This window comes from Eretmochelys imbricata, chromosome 13, assembly GCF_965152235.1.
Source record: "Eretmochelys imbricata isolate rEreImb1 chromosome 13, rEreImb1.hap1, whole genome shotgun sequence".
NCBI lineage: Eukaryota > Metazoa > Chordata > Testudines > Cheloniidae > Eretmochelys > Eretmochelys imbricata.
In genome coordinates, this window is record NC_135584.1 from 7,042,159 (window position 1) to 7,062,486 (window position 20,328).

The following is a 20,328-nucleotide window of genomic DNA, read 5'->3' on the forward strand; positions in this document are numbered from 1 at the left end:
TCTGACTGCCGCTACACATTGAGCAGCTGTTTTCAGAGCCGAGCCAGCCATAAGCATGGATGAACTGGGCGAAGGCTGGGGGCGCCGTTATAAACGGGGTGCCCACGGAGCAAGGGTGACCTTCCTTCCCTGCTCTGCTGGCATCTGCCTAGGGTGACCAGACAGCAAGTGTGAAAAATCAGGACAGGGGTGGGAGGTAATAGGCGCCCATATAAGACAAATCCCCGAATATTGGGACTGTCCCTATAAAATCAGGACATCTGGTCACCCTACTCCCCCCTCCCCCGGCTCATGTACCCCATCTCCGCAGAGTGGGGTGGAGACAGTGCTCACCAGGAGTGGGACGGAGCTGCTGGCGGCTGCTGCTGTGTCTGAAGGACCTTTCCTTCAGGCTGGTGAGCGCCGCTCTCTTAAAGGGGCAGCGCGCAGTCTCTCACACACTCCCCCAGCTCACACACGCTGTCTCTTTCACACTCACCCCCCAACACATACTTGTATTGTTGGTACTTCCTGCAATGCACAAATATTCTCTGTAATTTTATTCTTTCAAAGTGCTGTTATTTTATTTTTTGGCTGAATCTGTGCATTTCATAATTTTATTTCTCTCTTATGCTTACATTTAATACTTTGAATAGTGAGTTCTAAAATGCCTAACCTGTCCTGGCTGGAGTAATTATCATTATTTCTTTTGTTATCATATTGTGCTTTGTGCCACTTTAAATAATGAATGACAATCAAATAATAGTATCCTCCTAGAATGTAACTTTAGCTTGTACTAACCATAGCTGTGCCAGCTTAAAAAACCATTAGCTAAACACATAACTTTAGACACTGTGCAGATGAAGGTCACTTATTTTCAAATTGCATTTTTACTTATATCTGTAAAATAACTTAAAATTTGCAGGAAAATAAATGCAGTTCCCACTATGATACCAATTGCAATGATGGAGTCAAATGTTAGTGAGTCACAGACATGATTGTGATCGATAAACATAAATGCCAAAATAATTTGAAAAATAAATTCCCTTTCTTAATAAAAGAGAAAAAACCTTAATCACATATGTTAAAATTATGTTTTTAGTGAAAAACAATTGACTAAAATAGAGTAGATAATGGCAGTAACAGAGTGTGTCTGTTAGAGAAAGTAAGCAGGTTTTATTAATTTTTAGTTATCTCTACTAAAGATAGTGTACAAAGTATCAGATGGTGTTTCTGATATCTGTGTTACCTCAAGGCTTGAATTGGGAATATCTTGCTGTATTATCTCCTGATTGTTCTAAATTTACATATAAACTTTAAAAGTGGCTTTAATTGGAGTTTGTATTTATTTCTTTATATAGCAATTAGATACAGAGCTCCTGTCAGCTAATTCCTAAATTATTATCTGCAAAAACCCCTAGAGTTTTCAGGTGCCTAAGTAGTCCCTGGAATCATGGTTAACGTTTCCTCTCACCCGTCCCAAAATCTGAAATGCCACCCCGGGTGAGCCAGGAGTGGCCAGAAGGCTGCAGGAGGGCCGGGGGCTCTGGCAAGATGCAGCCCAGGTGTGACAGCACAAAGCCTTGAGCCACATGCCGAGCATCAGGCACCACAAGGCACAGCAGACGCGCAGAAGGGTGGCAATACACCATATACCAGGCCACCCTTACTTCCGCGCTGCTGCTGCTGGCGGTGGTTTTGCCTTCAGAGCTGGGTGCCCGGCCAGCACCTGCCAGCATCAGGCTGCCCTGCCGGTGCTTAATTTATGCCAGGGCTGAGCTCTGGCATCTCTTTCAATACAAATTCAACACTTGGGGAGGCAGCGGGGCCCAGAGGTGACGCGGTGGGGGGCGGAGGAGAAGCCCAGGAAGCCCATGGGGGCCAGGAGTGATGCGGGTTCAAAATACAAGTTCACCCAGGGTGCCCTTTTCCCAAAGGCCGGCCCTGTTTCAGAGAACGATCCACAATGACCCCAACTAGCAAATGCAAGAGCCTCAGGAACTACTGGAGCCATAAGGCTATATCTGAACTAGGGTGACCAGACAGCAAATGTGAAAAATTGGGACGGGGGTGGGGGGTAATAGAAGCCTATATAAGAAAAAGACCCAAAAATCAGGACTGTCCCTATAAAATCAGGACATCTGGTCACCCTAATCTGCACTGGCAGAGCAGCTCAGCTGCCACTCCATAGCCTGGGGGAAGAATTCTCCCCACGAAGCCTCCCACACTCAACCCAGCTGCTTAGAGAAGGATCACCCCCCATAACGTTTGTAAAGTACAAAGAATATTATAATTTTCCATTGTTTTGGCATCTACTTTTTCCAAGTCAACAAAAGATTTGTTCCTTTCTGCCTGGAAACCAGATAACATTTTTACAAGACACCCACACTAAAGCAGTGAGCAGTGCAGTTTGCCTGGACTGTTCAAAGTGTTTCAAGTTTTGCGAATGTGGCTAACAAACACCCTGAAATATTGTCTTCTTTACGCCCACTGAGAGAAGGAGAATTATTTTATTATTATTATTCCTGCTATTGTTATTATAATATCTAGGAGGCCCAGTCACAGAGCAGGACCTTATTGTGCTAGGCACTGTATAAACATAGAACAAAAAGGTTTCAGAGTAGCAGCCGTGTTATTCTGTATTCGCAAAAAGAAAAGGAGGACTTGTGGCACCAGAGAGACTAACAAAGTTATTTGAGCATCAGCTTTCGTGGGCTACAGTTCACTTCATGGGATGCATCTCACGAAAGCTTATGCTCAAATAAATTTGTTAGTCTCTAAAGTGCCACAAGTCCTCATTGAACAAAAAGATATTCCTGCCCCAAAGAGCTCCCAATCTAAGATGTAATGGGCATACATTCCAAAATTCAGAAGTTGGTCCAATAAAAGATATTACCTCACCCACCTTGTCTTTCTAAAATTCCCTGTGGCATTTATTCTTGAGTCATGACACAGTTTTAATCCAAAGGATTATCACTATGGTTACAATGGTTTGAAAACTTTGGCCCTGATTGTACTTTTCAGCTGATTTGGGTGCAAGGCAATTGTCACTGGGTTAGCCTACGTTTTGTTTTTTGCAGTCAGTGGCATGACTCACAGAGATACCTTGAAGACGAGGCTTTATTTCTGTAACTGTTGCCTGTGGGGGTGCTAGTTATTCTGGGAGCATTATGTAAATATCTTTAAGTGGCACATCTGTCTGAGTTACAGCCATGCACTCCTGGATGGCTAATTGTAGGTTTTAATTCAGCTCTAATGACCAGTTTACATAAATTAGATGGTTGGCGGTAAGTAAGCCATGAAGAGTCGGGATGTAGATTTAACTCATTTTTCTGAAATACTTCTAGATCAAATCCAGCCACTGTTTGCACATTTAACTCCTCTTGAAGTCCCTAGGAGTTTGGTGTGCAACAGCTGCAACACAGATACAATTTGGAACTGCTAGTTGAAATTACACAACAAAACATTGTCCCATTCTTTGACCTCACCCTGGCTTACTTTACTTACATGATTACTCCAGTTGACTTTGTTCAGATGAGTAAAATGAGCAGGATTTGGTCCTTTATTTCTATGGTATTGTTGCCCCTTTTTACCTGAGTGGTTAGCAGAGTCTTCCAGGTTGTTTCTGTTAGGAGGACAAATTGGTGATGGAGTCAGGAGGAATCAAACAATAAGAGATAGCATCTTTGCTCACAGTTCCAACCCCATTTCAGCCAGCACTTAGCCCAAAAGCTCTCTCTTAGCTCTCTTCCCAATGTTTGTTCTGACTGTGTCTCTGGCTTTTTCTTGCTGTCTTCTCTCTCACTTTCTCTGATCATTCTGCGTCTCCTTCACAGGCACACACACCATCACAAAACAATAGCCAGTGGAGCCCTCACAAATGCACATGCTTTGCATTGGCCTTTGTTTTGGGCAGTGACATGTTATAATATGCTGCTGGGGATAGCCAGAGCTCTGAGACATTGTTTTAACTCTGCCTCAGCAAGAGTGAGTTTTGCTGGCAATTAGACTGTGTGTCAGCTCTCTGCCACACCAGTCTGTCTTCCTAATAAGCAAACTCCTCAAGGTTCTCCTGGACCAAACCTTGCCTAGCAGGTAACAATCAGTGAACTCCAGTCCCTGAGCTCCTCGGAAATGTTTCTCTGCAATGCACCGTCCCTAGCACTGTGCATTCACAGAAGATATTGAGTTCGCTGTTTTGTTAAAGTACAGTACATCATAGCTTATTAATTAAACTGGGATAAATACACCCTTCTCTTCAAACATAACACTGCATTGGTTTCTAGTAAAGGTGGAACAAGGTTATTATAGAAGAGAGTGTATAAAGTGATACCAAGTAAAAGAGATAAAGGCAAAGATGGTTACAAGCAAATAAAAATAAAAACCTGCATCTAAAAGTGTAAAACTTGATCTGTCAAGATGCAGTCTTTGTTCAAGATGGCTTCTCTCACCCACTGTCTCCTTTCCAGCTTTTAACTGGCCAGTCTGGGCAGGACCCACCACAGAGCTCAGATCACTTGGTTTCTTTGTCTTCTAGGTCAGTGGTTTGCAAAGCCGGTCCGCCTCTTGTTCAGGGAAAGCCCCTGGCGGGCCGGGCCAGTTTATTTACCTGTCATTTACGGTTTATTGACCTTTTACCTAGGCTACTTATTTACCACTGGCCGCAGTTCGCCGCTCCAGGCCAATGGGGGCTGCGGGAAGGGCGGCCAGTATATCCCTCAGCCCGCGCGATCGGCTGAACCTGCGGACGCGGCAGGTAAACAAACCGGCCCAGCCCGCCAGGGGCTTTCCCTGAACAAGCGGCGGACCAGCTTTGAGAACCACTGATCTAGGTGAAGGGTAAAGGTGGAGTCTCTCTCTGTTCCTTATATTTACAGAAAGGAATGCCTTTGTCTGACAGGTCTGGAAGGCTCCTGGGGATTCAGTCTCCTGTATCTCTCTGTGGTGCAGGAGCATGTTAGTTCTCTGTCTCTCAAGTTCAGGAACAGAATAACCCCCCTCTGGTTTGGCCCAATAGCTTTCTTTACTGCTAATAAGTAAAGAGAGGTAAATCAATATTCCTTGGTCTAGGACAGACCTTTGCCTAGGCTACTTTGTCTTAAACATGTTCTGTGACAGTGGTTTTCAACCTGTGGTCCTCAGACCCCTGGGGATCCGCAGACTGTGTCTGAGGAATCCCTGAAAGGTTGTCGTTACCATACAACAATGGTTTTCAACCTGTGGTCCATGGACCCCTGGGCTCCACAAACTGTCTAAGATTTCCAAAGGGGTCCGCACCTCCATTTGAAATTTATAAGGGGTCCACAAATGAAAAAAGCTTCAGAGGGGTAGCCGTGTTAGTCTGGAACTGTAAAAGCGGCAAAGAGTCCTGTGGCACCTTATAGACTGACAGATGTATTGGAGCATGAGTTTTCGTGGGTGAATACCCACTTCGTCGGATACATGTGCATGCGATGAAATGAAAAAAGGTTGAAAACCACTGGTCTGGGAACATCATAGAGGGAATTCATAACTTCACCTATAAGGGTAAAACACTGATTTTACAATGATATTATTAGCTTTCATATGAAGCCTCACAAGGCATATTTTGTACAAATATTATTGCAACACTGTGGTGGGTGTGAATACAGAGGTGCCTGGGGTCCCATGTGCCTGTGTGTGGTGTGGAGTCCGCTATTTTTTCAACAATCTGGTTCCACAAGGAGCTTGACTGTTTCTTAAATGAAGAGCAGAGGCTATACCCCCCGCCGCCCCGTTTCAATGAGATTTAGCCCAACCCACCACAGAATATTGCTGAGTCAGTATAAATCAACATAGCTATTTTGTCTTTCTGAGGTGAGGCTCCTGCTCGTTTGCTGTGCGCTTTCTCCATAATCACAAACAACGGCTTGACATAGGACATACCTACAGTCGTCAGTATTTTAGATCACTATTGGGCCCAATCCTGCATCCCTTACCCACATGAGTAGATTGTTAAAATTAACAGGGCTACGCCTATAGGTGCTGCCCAATTGCGTTTTTACAGACCTGGAACAAGGATATCAAATAAAGCACAGAGACACTTTGGTTTCTTTATTTTTCGTATATTTATACTGAACATCTTTATGCTTTATATTGTAATATTATAATGAAATCTATATGTACAACCCCTCTGAACAAAAGGAATAAATGCCACATGAATAAAGAAAATGGATAAAAATATGGAAAATATCAATTATTTTATTGTACCTTTGCTATGTTAAAAGCCACCATTCGCCTTCATTGTCTGCACTCATTTTATTTGTGAGCCTTACATTTAGGTTTCTTGTCCCAGTATAATTCAGGGAGGGTTTCCAGAGGTCATCAAACTGGTCTTTTTTAAAAAATGTGTTTGTTCCATGCAATGAAAGGCTGATATCTGGTCAGCAGCAGAAACTTACACAGCTGCAGCATGAACTGAGTACTGGTCACTCATGCAGCTTTCCCAAAACAGCCTACAGGAACACATATGGTAGAGAGGAAAACTCACTGAGTTCTTACTACTTATTTATAGGGCAAAATTCTAAGCTAGGATCCAAGATGCTCAACACAGTAGCTCTTAAAAAATCCACTATTGCACTGAGGAGGCTCATGTATGGACCTGTTAGGAGGCCAGATTCTGCATAAGAATGCATATGCAAACGATTTTATATGTTACCAAATATAGATAGATAAACCACCTACGGGATGGATGAGAACCTTGGGTATTCTTAGTCCTTATATAGAAGGTAAAATTCTAATCCCAGATATATAAACCAGTTTTAAAAAGAGCTGTGAGCACATATCTGAGAGCAGAACTGAACCTTTTATTTGCATCAGTGTCCGTCGTACAACTAAAAACCAGATTATTTACAGAATTAAGCAGTCACATATGTATGCAATTACATGCCTCATTTGCATGCACAACACCTTGAATGTGCATGCAAAGCAGGTAATTGAGCATGCAGATGGATAGTTAAATGCATTTGCATGTGCAATTTCCAATTTGCCCAGTAGACAGTTTAAACTACGAGCATTTGCGAGATTAAGCAAGCAGCTAGATGCTAACTTCCTCAAAACTCCAGGCTTAAGAATAGAATTTGTCTGAAAGGATCTTCAAGTCTTCTGAAAAAGATCTCATTTTACTGTCTGTTTTGTGACTGAAATTAATATGGCATAATTAAAATTTTCTATGCCACATCTTCCGGCTCTTCCAAATAATCCTGTTTTGAACACTACAGCCATTTAAACAACTGATGCATCCATTTAAACATCAGGACACATAATTGTCCTACGGCATAATGAGTGCTTGGATATAAACTGCACTACAGCTATACACAGTAAAGTCAGAGTTTCTTTTAGTATCATATTTTTGCACCTAAGGTACTTCTGCCTTGAACCTGTATAAACATGTACACTCTCCTTGTTGGAAAAATATGCATTGTTTTCCTATTGAATGTGCGTATTCTACAAATGGGAGAAAATAAATTATTTTATTTTTGTCCGCCTTTTTACCCCTTTGAAACGTTCTTTTCTGCAGATGTTTAACAAAGCGATAGTTCCATCACGATACCTTGTCAGAACATGGCACTTACAGAAATGCCTCAAGCAGATGTTTCTAAATAAGAGGTCCCTCTTTTTTTAATAAAGATTTATACCCAATCACTGAAATGTAACAGTATAGGATCTTCATAATGCATATCTATAGTATGTGTATGGTACATGGTGTCTTGTTACCATCAACACCAGGAAGCTTACTGCATCATTAGAACCAGCCCTACAGAAGAAATACTGAGTAACTGGCAATAAGCACCACCTCCAAGAGGCAATCACCTGTTTTATGATTTCCCTGAAAAGAAGAGAGAGGCCAGAGAGACAGTGTCCAGAACTGGATCCGGATTAAGTCAGAATTTGGAGTGGATGGAGTGGAAATCCAGTGAGATAATTGGTCCCTTCAAGCTATACATATGCATAGCTTGAGTAAATCCATAACTGTATGCAGTCTAGCTGTAGCCGAGTTGGTCTCAGGATATTAGAGACAAGGTGGGAGAGGTAACATTTTGGATTGGACCAACCTTCTCTCTCTAAATCCATAACTGTAATGCTAGAGACTAACCAATTTATTTGAGCATGAGCTTTCGTGAGCTACAGCAAGTGAGCTGTAGCTCACGAAAGCTCATGCTCAAATAAATTGGTTAGTCTCTAAGGTGCCACAAGTACTCCTTTTCTTTTTGCGAATACAGACTAACACGGCTGTTACTCTGAAAACTGTAATGCTGTAACTTTTGCCCATCTTCACCCATCCTTTCCTGATCGTTTGTTACCAGAGCTGGCCAGGAAATGATTTCCTCACCTCCACCCCACCATTTTTTCCTTTAAAAACAACCAAAAAATCATTTTTGTCGATTTTTTTTTCAGCGGAAAATCAGAAATTGAAGTTTTTCTACAAACCCAGATTTTTTTCAGGAACGTTTCCATTGAGAAAAAAGTATTTTGATGGAAATGTTTTGACTAGCTGTACAAGTTACTCAAGCATGTCTAAACTAAACTGCAAGCTCTTCAAGGCACAGACGAGCTCTTTCTCTTTTCTTCCGTAAATTGCCTAGCACATCGGTCCCTGTAATAATGAACACACCCTGTTCAGTATCCCCTGCTGCCACTTGGTGCCCATCTGTGTCTTGGGTGGAGCCTGAGAACAATATACTATATTAAATACACAAGGCCAGATCAATCCCTAATGTAACTGACTTCTTTGGGGCTACACCAGCCACCAGCAACATAACAGTAACATAACCAGGCCCTTTCTGGCAGACTCATACAATAAGAATGGTGAATTTTGTTCGTTTCTGCAATATTTTAAATATGTTGAGTCTAATCCAAACCCCACTAAAGCCAACAGACGTCTTTCCACTGGCTTCAGTAGGTGTTGGATCAGGCCCATTGTCACATATATTTAAAACGTGCAATTGTTGATGAGCCATAATCAGTGTATAGCACTAAACCTTACGACTAGACTTTCTGAAACAAAAGCTTTAGTTCTCACTGTAGTTGATGGAGACTTTCCATAAAATCACTCAGGGACCAGGCTGCGTTCTCTAATTGTACAGGGCTGTCATCCTCATAAATATTAAACATTGCTTCCAACTCAAGTGTAACTGCAGCTCCTTTCATTGCACAAAGCATGGCTATCCCAGCTGAAACCATTCTGCTTCATGGCTGGTGCCTGCTGAAAAAGTGACTGTGGTTCAAAATATTTATCAATGCTTTGTTGTATTGGGAGAATGCTCAGTGACAGATGGACACTCTCTTTAAAACCTCAACGTATGCAAATCTCCATACAAAAGAGCCCAGGATGTTTTTAATATCACACAGTTGCCTCAGGACATGTTTTTAAATCCCCATTTACCAAGGGCCCTGGCTTTTTATCAGTCAAACGCCTTAAGCACTATGTCAACGTGGACATCTGGCCGCACGTTTTTTAAAAAAAATGTTATTTGCTAAAATATTTAGTGATGTGACAGGGGTTTTAACTGGGGACATTAGACCTAATGACATATGTTTTAACCCAACTGCTCATAGAGGAAAAACTAACAAAGTAGTTATGGTGAAGCAGTTTACCATTTGGTGTATGCAGTAAGCCAAAAACAGCAACTGAGAGGATGGTAACATAACCAGGCAGTGTCAAGAATTGGGATTAAATACATTGTAATAGCTCGCCATAGCTCGCCATTCTTATTCTGATGCCTTTACGCCATTGTGTTGCTTTGACGTGAAAGAGGGAGTCGTATGAAATATGTGTGTGTATCGGAAGAACATCCCTGTCCTTTTAAGACTGTCAAAGTTATCAAGGCGGGTAGGGGGGAACCTGACCTACCTGAATTTTATTCACACCTGGAAGATCTTATCTTCTAAGATAAAAAAAGTGTTTGGGGTGGGTTTGTTTGTTTGGTGGAGGTGTTAATGCAATGGGAGAAGGCTGCCAAGAAATGTGTGCGGGTTAAGGAAAAGTAACCCCAAAAAAGCGACATGTGACTACATCAAATTTCTTGTAAACAAACAAAAGCAGGAGTACCACGCCCCATTGCAAGGTGGGTTTATCCTCATGTTTTCCGGTGATCTGTTAGAAAGCCTACTGTAGTGATCTGTTGGTTTCTTGTATATAAGTTGTCTGTAAGGTTCCATTGTTGAAGCTGAGTGGGGCATCCAGGAAGTTGTTGCTAGTGTGGGGGTGTTCTGGAGAGATTACAATGGATGGGTGGTGGTTGTTGAAGTTGTGGTGGAAATCTATGAGGGAGTTCAGGTCGTCTGTCCAGAGGATGAACATATCATTGATTTATCTGAGATATATCTCCCACCTTGTCTCACTTATGGTTTTGTGGTACATTTGTTCAGAAATTCTTCCTCAAGACAGCCCATGGAGAGGTTGGCATACTGGGGAGCCATCCTAGCACCCATGGTTTGGACAAAGTGTTTATTGTTGAATGTAAAACTGTTGTGGTTGATATCTGAGTGTTGTCCATTGTCTTGTCAATATTTGAGGCAGGCAGCGATGCTGTCATTGTGAGAGATGTTGATGTATAGGGAAGTGACATCCTTCCTGGCAAAGATGGTGTTCTGAGGGAGCCTATAGATATTGCAGAGTTTTGGGAGGAAGTTGCTGTGTCCAGGATGAAACTGGCCCTTTGAGGTTGGTTTGAGGTTGGTTTCTATAAGCCCCCATACTCCTTCAATAAGAGTGCCATGGCACATGACTAGTCTGCCTGAGTTCCCTTGTTTGTGTATCTTGAGAAGCATGTAGAAGGTCCCAGCGGTGGGTTCTTGGGGGATGAGTTTATAGAGTTTCTCTTGGAGTTGTTTGGGGAAGAATTTGATGATGTCCTTAAATTCCTGGGTAAATTGTGGTGTGAAGTCTTCTCTGAGTCCTTTACGGTAGATGGTGTCGGAGAGTGGCTGGCCTTGCTAAAGTAGCCATTACAGTTGAACACCTTTCACAGGATTATCACTCTATATCTGACTTCTTAGTCCTCATTCTCAAAGGGAAACTGCACAACACCGTCAAAAAATGAGCCCGGAAGCTTAAATTCATAACTTTGCTAGGCACTAAAAATCATGGACTGAATAAAGAGACGGGATTTATGGCTTATTAGAACAATCTCTCACCCATTAACAACCCCCACCCCCAGCTGCTGATTCTTCCTCTCCCTTCCTTTCCCCCCTATGACTGGAGGGGTGTTAACTGGCCGTTTCTCCTTAACTGGTCCCTTGAAATACGTGTTAACTACTTATGCTAACCAATCTGTTCCAGCTTGTATTTAGCTGTGACACTCTCTGAGTGTTTCCGAGACCTGAAGAAGAGCTCTGTGTAAGCTCGAAAGCTCGTCTCTCTCGCCAACAGAAGTTGGTCCAATAAAATGTATTACCTCCCCCACCTTGTCTCACTAAGCTGAGGATCTGTCCTTTTAAAGTTCTCCACCATCTGCAGGGGAAATGGAACTGACATTTGGATTCTAAGATGGACTTCTATGTATCTCTCTTATGTCTTATGGCAAAAGTTTGGCAATGCTGAGATCATTAGGTGATGGTGAAATTAACCAAAAGGTATGCAGGAGGCTTGCCTTTAGCAGAGTTATTTCCTTGTGATGGGGTGTATACCCCACACAGGCCCTGACGGGGTTAATCTTGGCCTGAGAGGCCAATTAACATGTGTGGCAGCACCTGCAAGAGAGAAAGTCGGGCTTAACTAATAATGAAACCCAGCTCAGTAGGGGCTGAGCAGAGATTATAAAAAGAGGAAGTTTGTAGCAGCAGGGTCTACAGGGAGAGAATCTGCAGTCACTCTCTGGGAGATAGAAGAGGTAGGAAATGGTCCAGAGAGGCAGCAAGGAGTCTGAGGGAGTAAACGTTGGTGGCCAGCTACAGGATTCCTTGGCTGGCTCCCAGAGCAGAGGGAGAGACTGAGTTTCACTACCAGCCACTGAGGAAGGTTGGGTGAAAGCCTCTGAGGTAAGGGGTGTAAGGATCATGGAGCCCAGAAACAATAGAAGACGTGCTGTTAGGTCATTGGACTACAGCTGGATTCAACTCTCTGTTACCCAAAGGGGTGGACTAAACCATGACCTGACCTGGGGGCCAAGTTGCGAGAAGAGAGACCACTGCAGTGACAGAGCAACAGTCGGCAGGAGGTGCCATACAAGGAGACAGCCACTGCGCCATGCCTGACCACAAAGAGGCTCTCCTGCAGTGAGTGGGCCGCCTTACATCCCCCAAAAAGGGAGAAATGCCAGAGAGATTCTATGAAGTCCACTAGGGACTTTGTCGTTGCACTTGATTTTCCAGGAAAGTTGCCCAGATACTGCAATAATGGAAGGCAGGATAAACCCCCAAGGTAGACAGAAAATAAACACTCCTCAGACATTCCCAATATTGTAGAAAACCCTGCTGCTTTATTGCATAAAATAAACTGGTAAAAGGAGAACGGCCATAAAGTTCATCACTTGTCTGGGCAATTCCCTGTTCTGTTCCCTGTTTCTGATCCTTGTGCTTCACACAGCAAACTTCTTCAAAGCCTGCATTTGTTCTTTTCTCAAGGAGACAGTCATTTTATTTTTCCTCTTCTGGAAATCCTTTCATGTAGTAGGCAAAATGTCAGAACTAGATCCAAAAAAATCAAAACAAAGAAACCAACACACAACCCATGGTACACAGGAAATGCTATGCTATATTTACCACTAATTATATTTTCAGTAGAATAAGTTGCTAAAGCCCTAATGTGGTTGAAAGTTTTGAGTTTGAAACCTAAATTCCCTTAATTTCTTCCTTTAAAAAAAAAGTTTGTATTTTTTCAGTGGCATTCATTATTTTCTTTGAGTCATGTGCTTGTCTCTACTGCATTTCTCCAGAGAGTAGCTGGTCACTCAGTTTCTATGAAGTATTAATACCCCACCAGTGATTTTTATGTACCCAGATCATTTCTTTTTTTTACCTTTAGATGTTCAACAGCATGAATATTCTTATTTTTTATTTAAAACTAATTTGGAGTTCTTGGCTCTCCAAGGGGCTTCTAATCACCAAAAAGTGCCCCAGGCTAAAACTGACTGACAGGAACACGTTGTGGCTTCTGAAAAGTAAATTGGCTATTGACAGAGCAGTATACAAAGGAAAATGCTAAATGCTTATTATTTATGAGCTATTAGGGAAAATGTTATTAGCATCTGTTTCCCACATGGGCAAAAACACCTGTCAGACATCAGGAAACTATAAAACGATGCACAGTTAATAGTTACTTTGTTTAAAAAGTCATTAAAATTGAATGTCAGTTAAAACTTAGGAAAACATTATTTTTCAAACAACTTTTAATCTTGCTGTTCAAAAAAAAAAAAAGACCTTACCACAATTTCATTTCTGGAAGCATAGAGGAAATAAGACATTTGATTTGACAACGATGAGGCAAATTGTAGTACACAAAAAAATAAGCTCTTTTTTTAAACAAAAGGAGAGAGAACTGGAAATATATAATGGAGACAATATGGAGGGAGGTCAGACATTTACAATGTTTTTCATTGCAGGGATGTTTATACCCCACTTATATCTGTAAGTGGAATATTTATTTAATTTGTTTTATTAAGGTGCATTGCCCAGACACACTCAAAGGATATGACAATGTCGTCTTCCATTCTGAGCCATTGCCCTCCCTTTCCATCCTCTTCCCCCTTTATCTGATCATAAAAAGAGAAACCGAGATTTCATGCAGGTGGCATATTGATGACCTTGGAAGCGCAAGTCCTTTACACACTTACAGGTTAGCTGCAGCATCTGCAGTGGTGTGAGCTCCATCACCTAAAGCCTGTTCCGGAGGGATCACCCAGGCTCATAAGGAGTCTGATCCAAAGCCTATCCAAATCCATGAAAGTCTTTCCATTGACTTCAGTGGACATTAGATCAAGCTCTAAGGTCCTGATCCAGCAAAACTCTTCAGCATGTGCATAACTTTAAGCACATGAGCAGCCTCATTGATGTCAATGTGCTTCGACAGGACTTCTCACGCTAAAAGTTAGACACGCGCTTAACTGTTTTCCTTACTTAGGCCCTGATGCAGCAAAGTACTTAAGCATGTACTTAACTTCAAGCACCCAAGCAGTCCTTTATGGTGAATTTCCACTGCCATGGATGTGCACCCAGGGAATGGATCAACCCCTGTATGTATCAGTACAGCAAATTCTACAATGGCATTGCATTCAAAACAAAAACTCTTGGCTTTCTTAATGTTGTTTGTTTTTGTTTTATCTCTAACTTGATTTTTAACTAATCAACTGTCTCTAACAAACAAACAAATAAAACATTCTCTTCATAGCTAAGTTACATGCCTGAGGGGAATTAGAATATTGTTGTCTTTGTAGCTCTAGTTGAGCTAAATCTCAAGTGTCACTTTATCCCTGGGGCTTCAGATGTTGCAATTTTAGTACTAAGAGAGATGTGCAAAAAGATGGAGAACTCATTGAGATGGTTTCTTACATCTACCAGAATCCATTTTAGCAGGGTGTTGGGTGCCCAGAAAAAATGAAGCAGGTTCCCCAGCATGCCAAGATTCACCTATCATTAAAAGCAACCATCAGCTTCACAAGTCAGCAGGGCCCTAGAGACTAGCCAAAACTAGAACCCTTTATCTTGTATCTTTTTTGGATATCGACATGCCCCTATGGTTTTTATTTCCAGGTAACATACAAAACCAGAAGGGTCCTATTCTCCAAATCTGGCTTTGTTTGTGGTTGAAGTCTCAATAAGAACAGTCACCCTCAAAAGGTTTTGTCCCATAATGGCAGAAATTGTGTGAGAACAGCTCAAGAGATTTCAGTACCATCGGATCTGAACCTGAGCTGAGCCCTAACCCTATCCCTGATTCAGAGTCAAACCCAAACCACAAACTCTAATTTAATAATGGGAACCCACATCCAGTCTTTAGTCCGACTGCTATGCCAGCAAGGAAAAAAGCAGCCAACCCGATACAACAGCGACCATAGATATACCGAGCACTGTCTCCTAACCTCATGTCTCATTTTAACTATGACCATCATTTTCATTATAGAAAATTACTCCACCAGAAAGTGCACTGTCAAAAAAAAAAAAGTCAATGCAAAGTACTCATGTCTAGGAATATCTCAGTGCTATAAAGTAGATGCAACATAATAGAATTTGTGACAATTCTGACCATCCCACCAGTTACATGTCCAAAATAGTTAGATTCAGTCCCCAGGACGAGAGCGACTCAGGAAATTACTGCCCACCTCCCCATGAAATTTGTGTACAAAAACAATTTTTTTTTTTCGTTTTCATTTCCAAATGTTGGTTTAAAAGAATTTCATCCAATTTTTGTTTTTCAGTTGCCAAAAATCCAAATATTTTTGTGCTTTTGGGTTTGTTTGTTTTTTACAAAAACCTGAACGGTCTTAACAAAAATGGGTATTTTTCAACAAAAATTTCTGTTCCGTTGAAAAGCCATGTTCTGTTAAACAAGTTTTGGTGCAAATTTTTCAAGCAGCTCTACTCAGAACACAGACCAAGTCTTCCTCTACTTTTTGGAGAGAGCTGAGTGCACTCACAATCGAGTAAACAATAACAGCGGAGGTGAAGGTTTTTATGGTAATTATATGTAAATTACATGTCAAGTTCCAAGCTGTCCACTGAAGATATGCATCACTGTCTCATCCAAGAGGGTTGCAGTATCAGCACAGGTTATGAAACCAAGCCCAGTAGGAAAATTGAATCTATGTAGAGGTTGGAGGTGTGAAAATTGACCCAAAATGTACACCTCATTGTGTATACCATTAATACATTTAGCCACACATATCAGGTAATGGTGAACACAAGTACATTTTAGTGCAATTACCCAACATGCATATGAAGGTTAGTTTTGCCCGTGCAAACATACGTTTGTGTGTGCACAGTTTGCATTCCCACTTCACTTGAGACTTAGGCCTGAGATTTTACTTTGTGAAACAGAAGTAAAGAATGTCTTTAAAACAAAGCATAAAAACGTCCACACATCATTTTGTTCCTTTTAGTAAATAAAATCTTCCTGACATAGCAATCTACTATATGAGGACAAACCCATTGTGCCACCAGTAAAAATGCCAGAGAAATATGATATAAAATATTGCCTGTCCATTTAAATTATTTAAGGTTATTAACATTAATTACCATACTCCAATACTGTGAGTGAATCACATTTTCCATCCCCCAACTTCCCCAGCAAAGTTTAAATCTTGATTAAACACACTGTGGTTTTCTCCATTCATTTCCTTAAAGGGACCGTACCAATCTGACAGCATGAAATATCAGCTGGTCAAGTGCCTGGAACCAGTTCTTGCATTCTTGACTCCCATCCCACTACTTCAATCGAGTTTGCCTAGAACTGGCTAATAGCCATTGATGGACCTATCCTCCATGAATTTATCTAGTTCTTTTTTGAACCCTGTTATAGTCTTGGCCTTGACAACATCCTCTGGCAAGAAGTTCCACAGGTTGACTGAGAGTTGTATGAAAAAATACTTCCTTTTGTTTGTTTTAAACCTGCTGCTTATTAATTTCATTTGGTGACCCCTAGTTCTTGTGTTATGAGAAGGAGTAAATAGCACTTCCTTACTTACTTTCTCCACACCAGTCATGATTTTATAGACCTCTATCATATTCCCCCTTACTCTTCTTTTTTCCAAGCTGAAAAGTCCCAGTCTTATTAATCTCTCCTCATATGGCAGACACTCCATACCGCTAATCATGTTTGTTGCCCTTTTCTGAACCTTTTCCAATTCCAATATACCTTTTTTGAGATGGGGCAAGCACATCTGCACCCAGTATTCAAGATGTGGGTGTACCATGGATTTATATAGAGACAATATGATATTTTCTGTCTTATTATCTATCCCTTTCTTGATGATTCCCAACATTCTGTTCGCTTTTTTGACTGCCGCTGCACATTGAGTGGATGATTTCAGAGAACTATCCACAATGACTCCAAGATCTCTTTCTTGAGTGGTAACAGCTAATTTAGACCCCATCATTTTATACGTATAGTTGGGATTATGTTTTCCAATGTGCATTACTTTGCATTTATCAACATTGAATTTCATCTGCCATTTTGTTGCCCAGTCACCCAGTTTTGAGAGATCCTTTTGTAGCTCTTTGCAGTCTGCCTGGGACTTAACTATCTTGAGTAGTTTTGTATCATCTGCAAATTTTGCCACCTCAGTGTTTACCCCTTTTTCCAGATCATTTATGAATATGTTGAATAGGACTTGGCCCAGTACAGACCCCTGGGGGACACCACTATTTACCTCTCCAGTTGTTAATCTGATGGGAAGATCACAAACATCTAAGACACTGCAGACATATATACGCACGGAACTGTGGTTTTTCAAAATCAACAACGCCGCATCCGAAGTGTACTGCAGAGCCCACTGAAGTCAACAGAAAGAGCCTCATTGACTTTGATGGGCTTTGGATCAGGCCCTAAGCCTCTTCCCCTGCCCTCACCCCCTCCCCTTATCCAGCATTATCGACAACAGCCACCTCCTCCTTATCCAGACTCGATTCTCCAGGCAGGAGTCCCCCTGGGCGGACATTTCAGCATTGCACTTGAGCTGCATTTGATCTGCTGGTTCCCTTTGAAATACAATGCCTCCCTCGTTTAGTCCAGGTCCCATTTGGGAAGCTTCCTCTTGATTCTTTCAAAACTGGCTATATCAGGGGAGCAGGGTTTGTTTAAAAAAAGAAGAAGAAGAAGAAAGAAAAGATGATGTTGAAGTTATTGTTTTTTGTTTTAATGTACAAATGCTTTTTTAAAAATCCCTTTGGTTGGTTGGTTTTGTTTGTTTGTTTGTTCATTTAATTGGCCCGACAATAGCTCTTACATCTGCTTTCCTAAACTTCTCCTTGATCTTTATCACATAGCTAATATAGTTCAGTATCCAGAACCCGTCTTTCCAGGCATATGTTGGGGATCACTCCAAATATAACCTTAGCTTACAGTGTTGGGGAGTGAACACCCCAGCCAGTAAAATGTAGAGAGCACAAAATCTGCAGCCTGCTAAGCACTGACTGCAAACTTTTCTAGTCATTTAGCTGATCAACCGTCTCAGCCTCCTCCATCAATTGAGATGGGATAGTAACAGTATCCTAGGAGGTGCCATACTGGATCAGATCTGTGGTCCATCATGTCCACTATCCTGTGACACTGGCCAGCAGAAGTCCTATTTGCTTGGTTCTCCATAACCTCAGGGACATAACTGATCCTGATTTCTCCTTCTTGCACCATAGCCCTTACGTCTTCAAATCTGCAATGCTGCCCATATATGCCAACACCTTGATTCCTTCCGTGCTGAAATCCACATCTGAACCTTTATATTCTCTTGTCTTGACTACTGCACCTCCCCAATCCCAGCTCTCCAGATTTCAAGAAGTACAGAATAGTGATATCCACTGTTACATATGTCCAAAGAAGCATCAGCCCCACACCCCATCTGCACATATTCCCAGTGGCTCCAATATCATTCAAAATTTACCTCTGTGCTTTGCACAACTTTCCACGGACTCATCAGTCTGCCTTCTTTCTCTAATTCCTGCCACACTTCCTCTGCCCACCTACTGTATTTACAGCTGCCGCCCCTTCCTACCGTGGAGGTTCCAAAGCCACCTGCCAGGCAGCTCTCTCATTACACTCTTATGAAGGTTTCAAACAAGCGCCTCCCACTGCACTGACTCAGTGGGCCACAAACAAGGCTGGGGCATGAAAAGGAATAAGTGAAGCAATCAGCCAGAAGCACTGACCGTGGGACAACAGCAGAGATTGGAGGGGATGGTGGCAAATTGGGTGGGTGCAGAACTGGGAGGCTAGCCCTTCACACCGTCTCACTCACTGCTCCAACCTGATCCTCCCCAAAAAATGATGGCTCTTATTCTCCCATTAGCAGGCCTTGAACCCCAGTCCTGGAATTGCAGCTGGTGTGCTTTCACTTGGAAACGACTGGCACTTAGCCTTTTAAATAAATAAATAAAAACCCTAACCTTTTCTCCTCTGGTTTTTGAAAGTTAGACACATCTTCTGTATTCCAAAGGCCAAAGGGCCAAACTTGCCTTAATTAAAATGCATATTCTTTAATTAAAGGCCCCATAACACATGAAGGGCATTCATTGAAATACGATGTGTGACATAGTCATTACCCCGCTGTTAATTACTAATTAATGAAGCTATTTCAATTAATAGCTTCCCCACTGTCACTCTCACTTTGACAGGGCTCCGTGCTGTGAAGCCGTGGCAGAATCACAGACAATCATAACTCCTGGAACGCCACCAAAAGGCGTCAGCTGAATATTCATGTCGCATGATTTTAACACTTTTCAATTAAACATAATAAAGTAAAATCACCGTCAAAAATATATATCAAATGCGCCTCAGCTTTTTCCCTCTCTCTCTCTTGCCCAGCTTGTCAAAAATAACTAGAAAGAAAGAGGGAAAATAGTTGGTTTCTTTTTTCCTTTGACACCTCAGGCTGGAATGTGATTTATCAAGCAGAGCTCTGGCCACAGTGTGCTGCTAGACCGAGACAGGATTTACTACGTACTGTAGCTGCATTTCAAACATACTCACCCATCTCTTCTTTCTGACGCTTTGGTTTAGGGCCTGATCCTTTTCCTATTGCAATCTGTGATAATTCAATGGTGGTAAACCCTCAAATTGCATTCTTGCCCTGGGTCAAACATTTAATAGCTCAAGACCAACCTGTTTAATTTTCATTTCGAGAGAAGTGATCTCTGAGCGCAGAACCTAATCCCCGAGTTGTATTATTACAGAGGTTGCTGTTAATGGCAGATGTAAAGGAGCTGCACAAAGGAAGCATAAAGGAAGCCATTTACAGAGCACAAGTTTTATTGGGCCTACAAAACCCAGAAATTATGCTACATGTTCTTAAGCGCCATCTACTGGTACTTTAGCTGTGAATTAACTATGAACTAGAGCGGGTTGAAATTTTTCGTTGAAAACTTTTGGGGGCGAAAAATGGCTGCTTCATCCAACTCTAAATTTCTGCAGGAATGTTCATGTTAACAAAAACTTTTAGCCCACGCAGCTGAAATTTCTCAGTTTTTGGTGTTTCTATGACATATGTCTCTGCAAACAGGAAAAGAAATCATTTTCAGCAAAATGTTTTGTGGGAAAAACTTTCCCAAACCACCCCACGATTTACACAGAGAGCGACAAAGGGCAATCTCGTAGCAGTTGTGAAAGTAGCAAAGGTTAGTGTGATTTGGCATGGAGATTCTTCTAACACTGGTGGAACCGTTAAAATAATCCTTCCTGTAGCA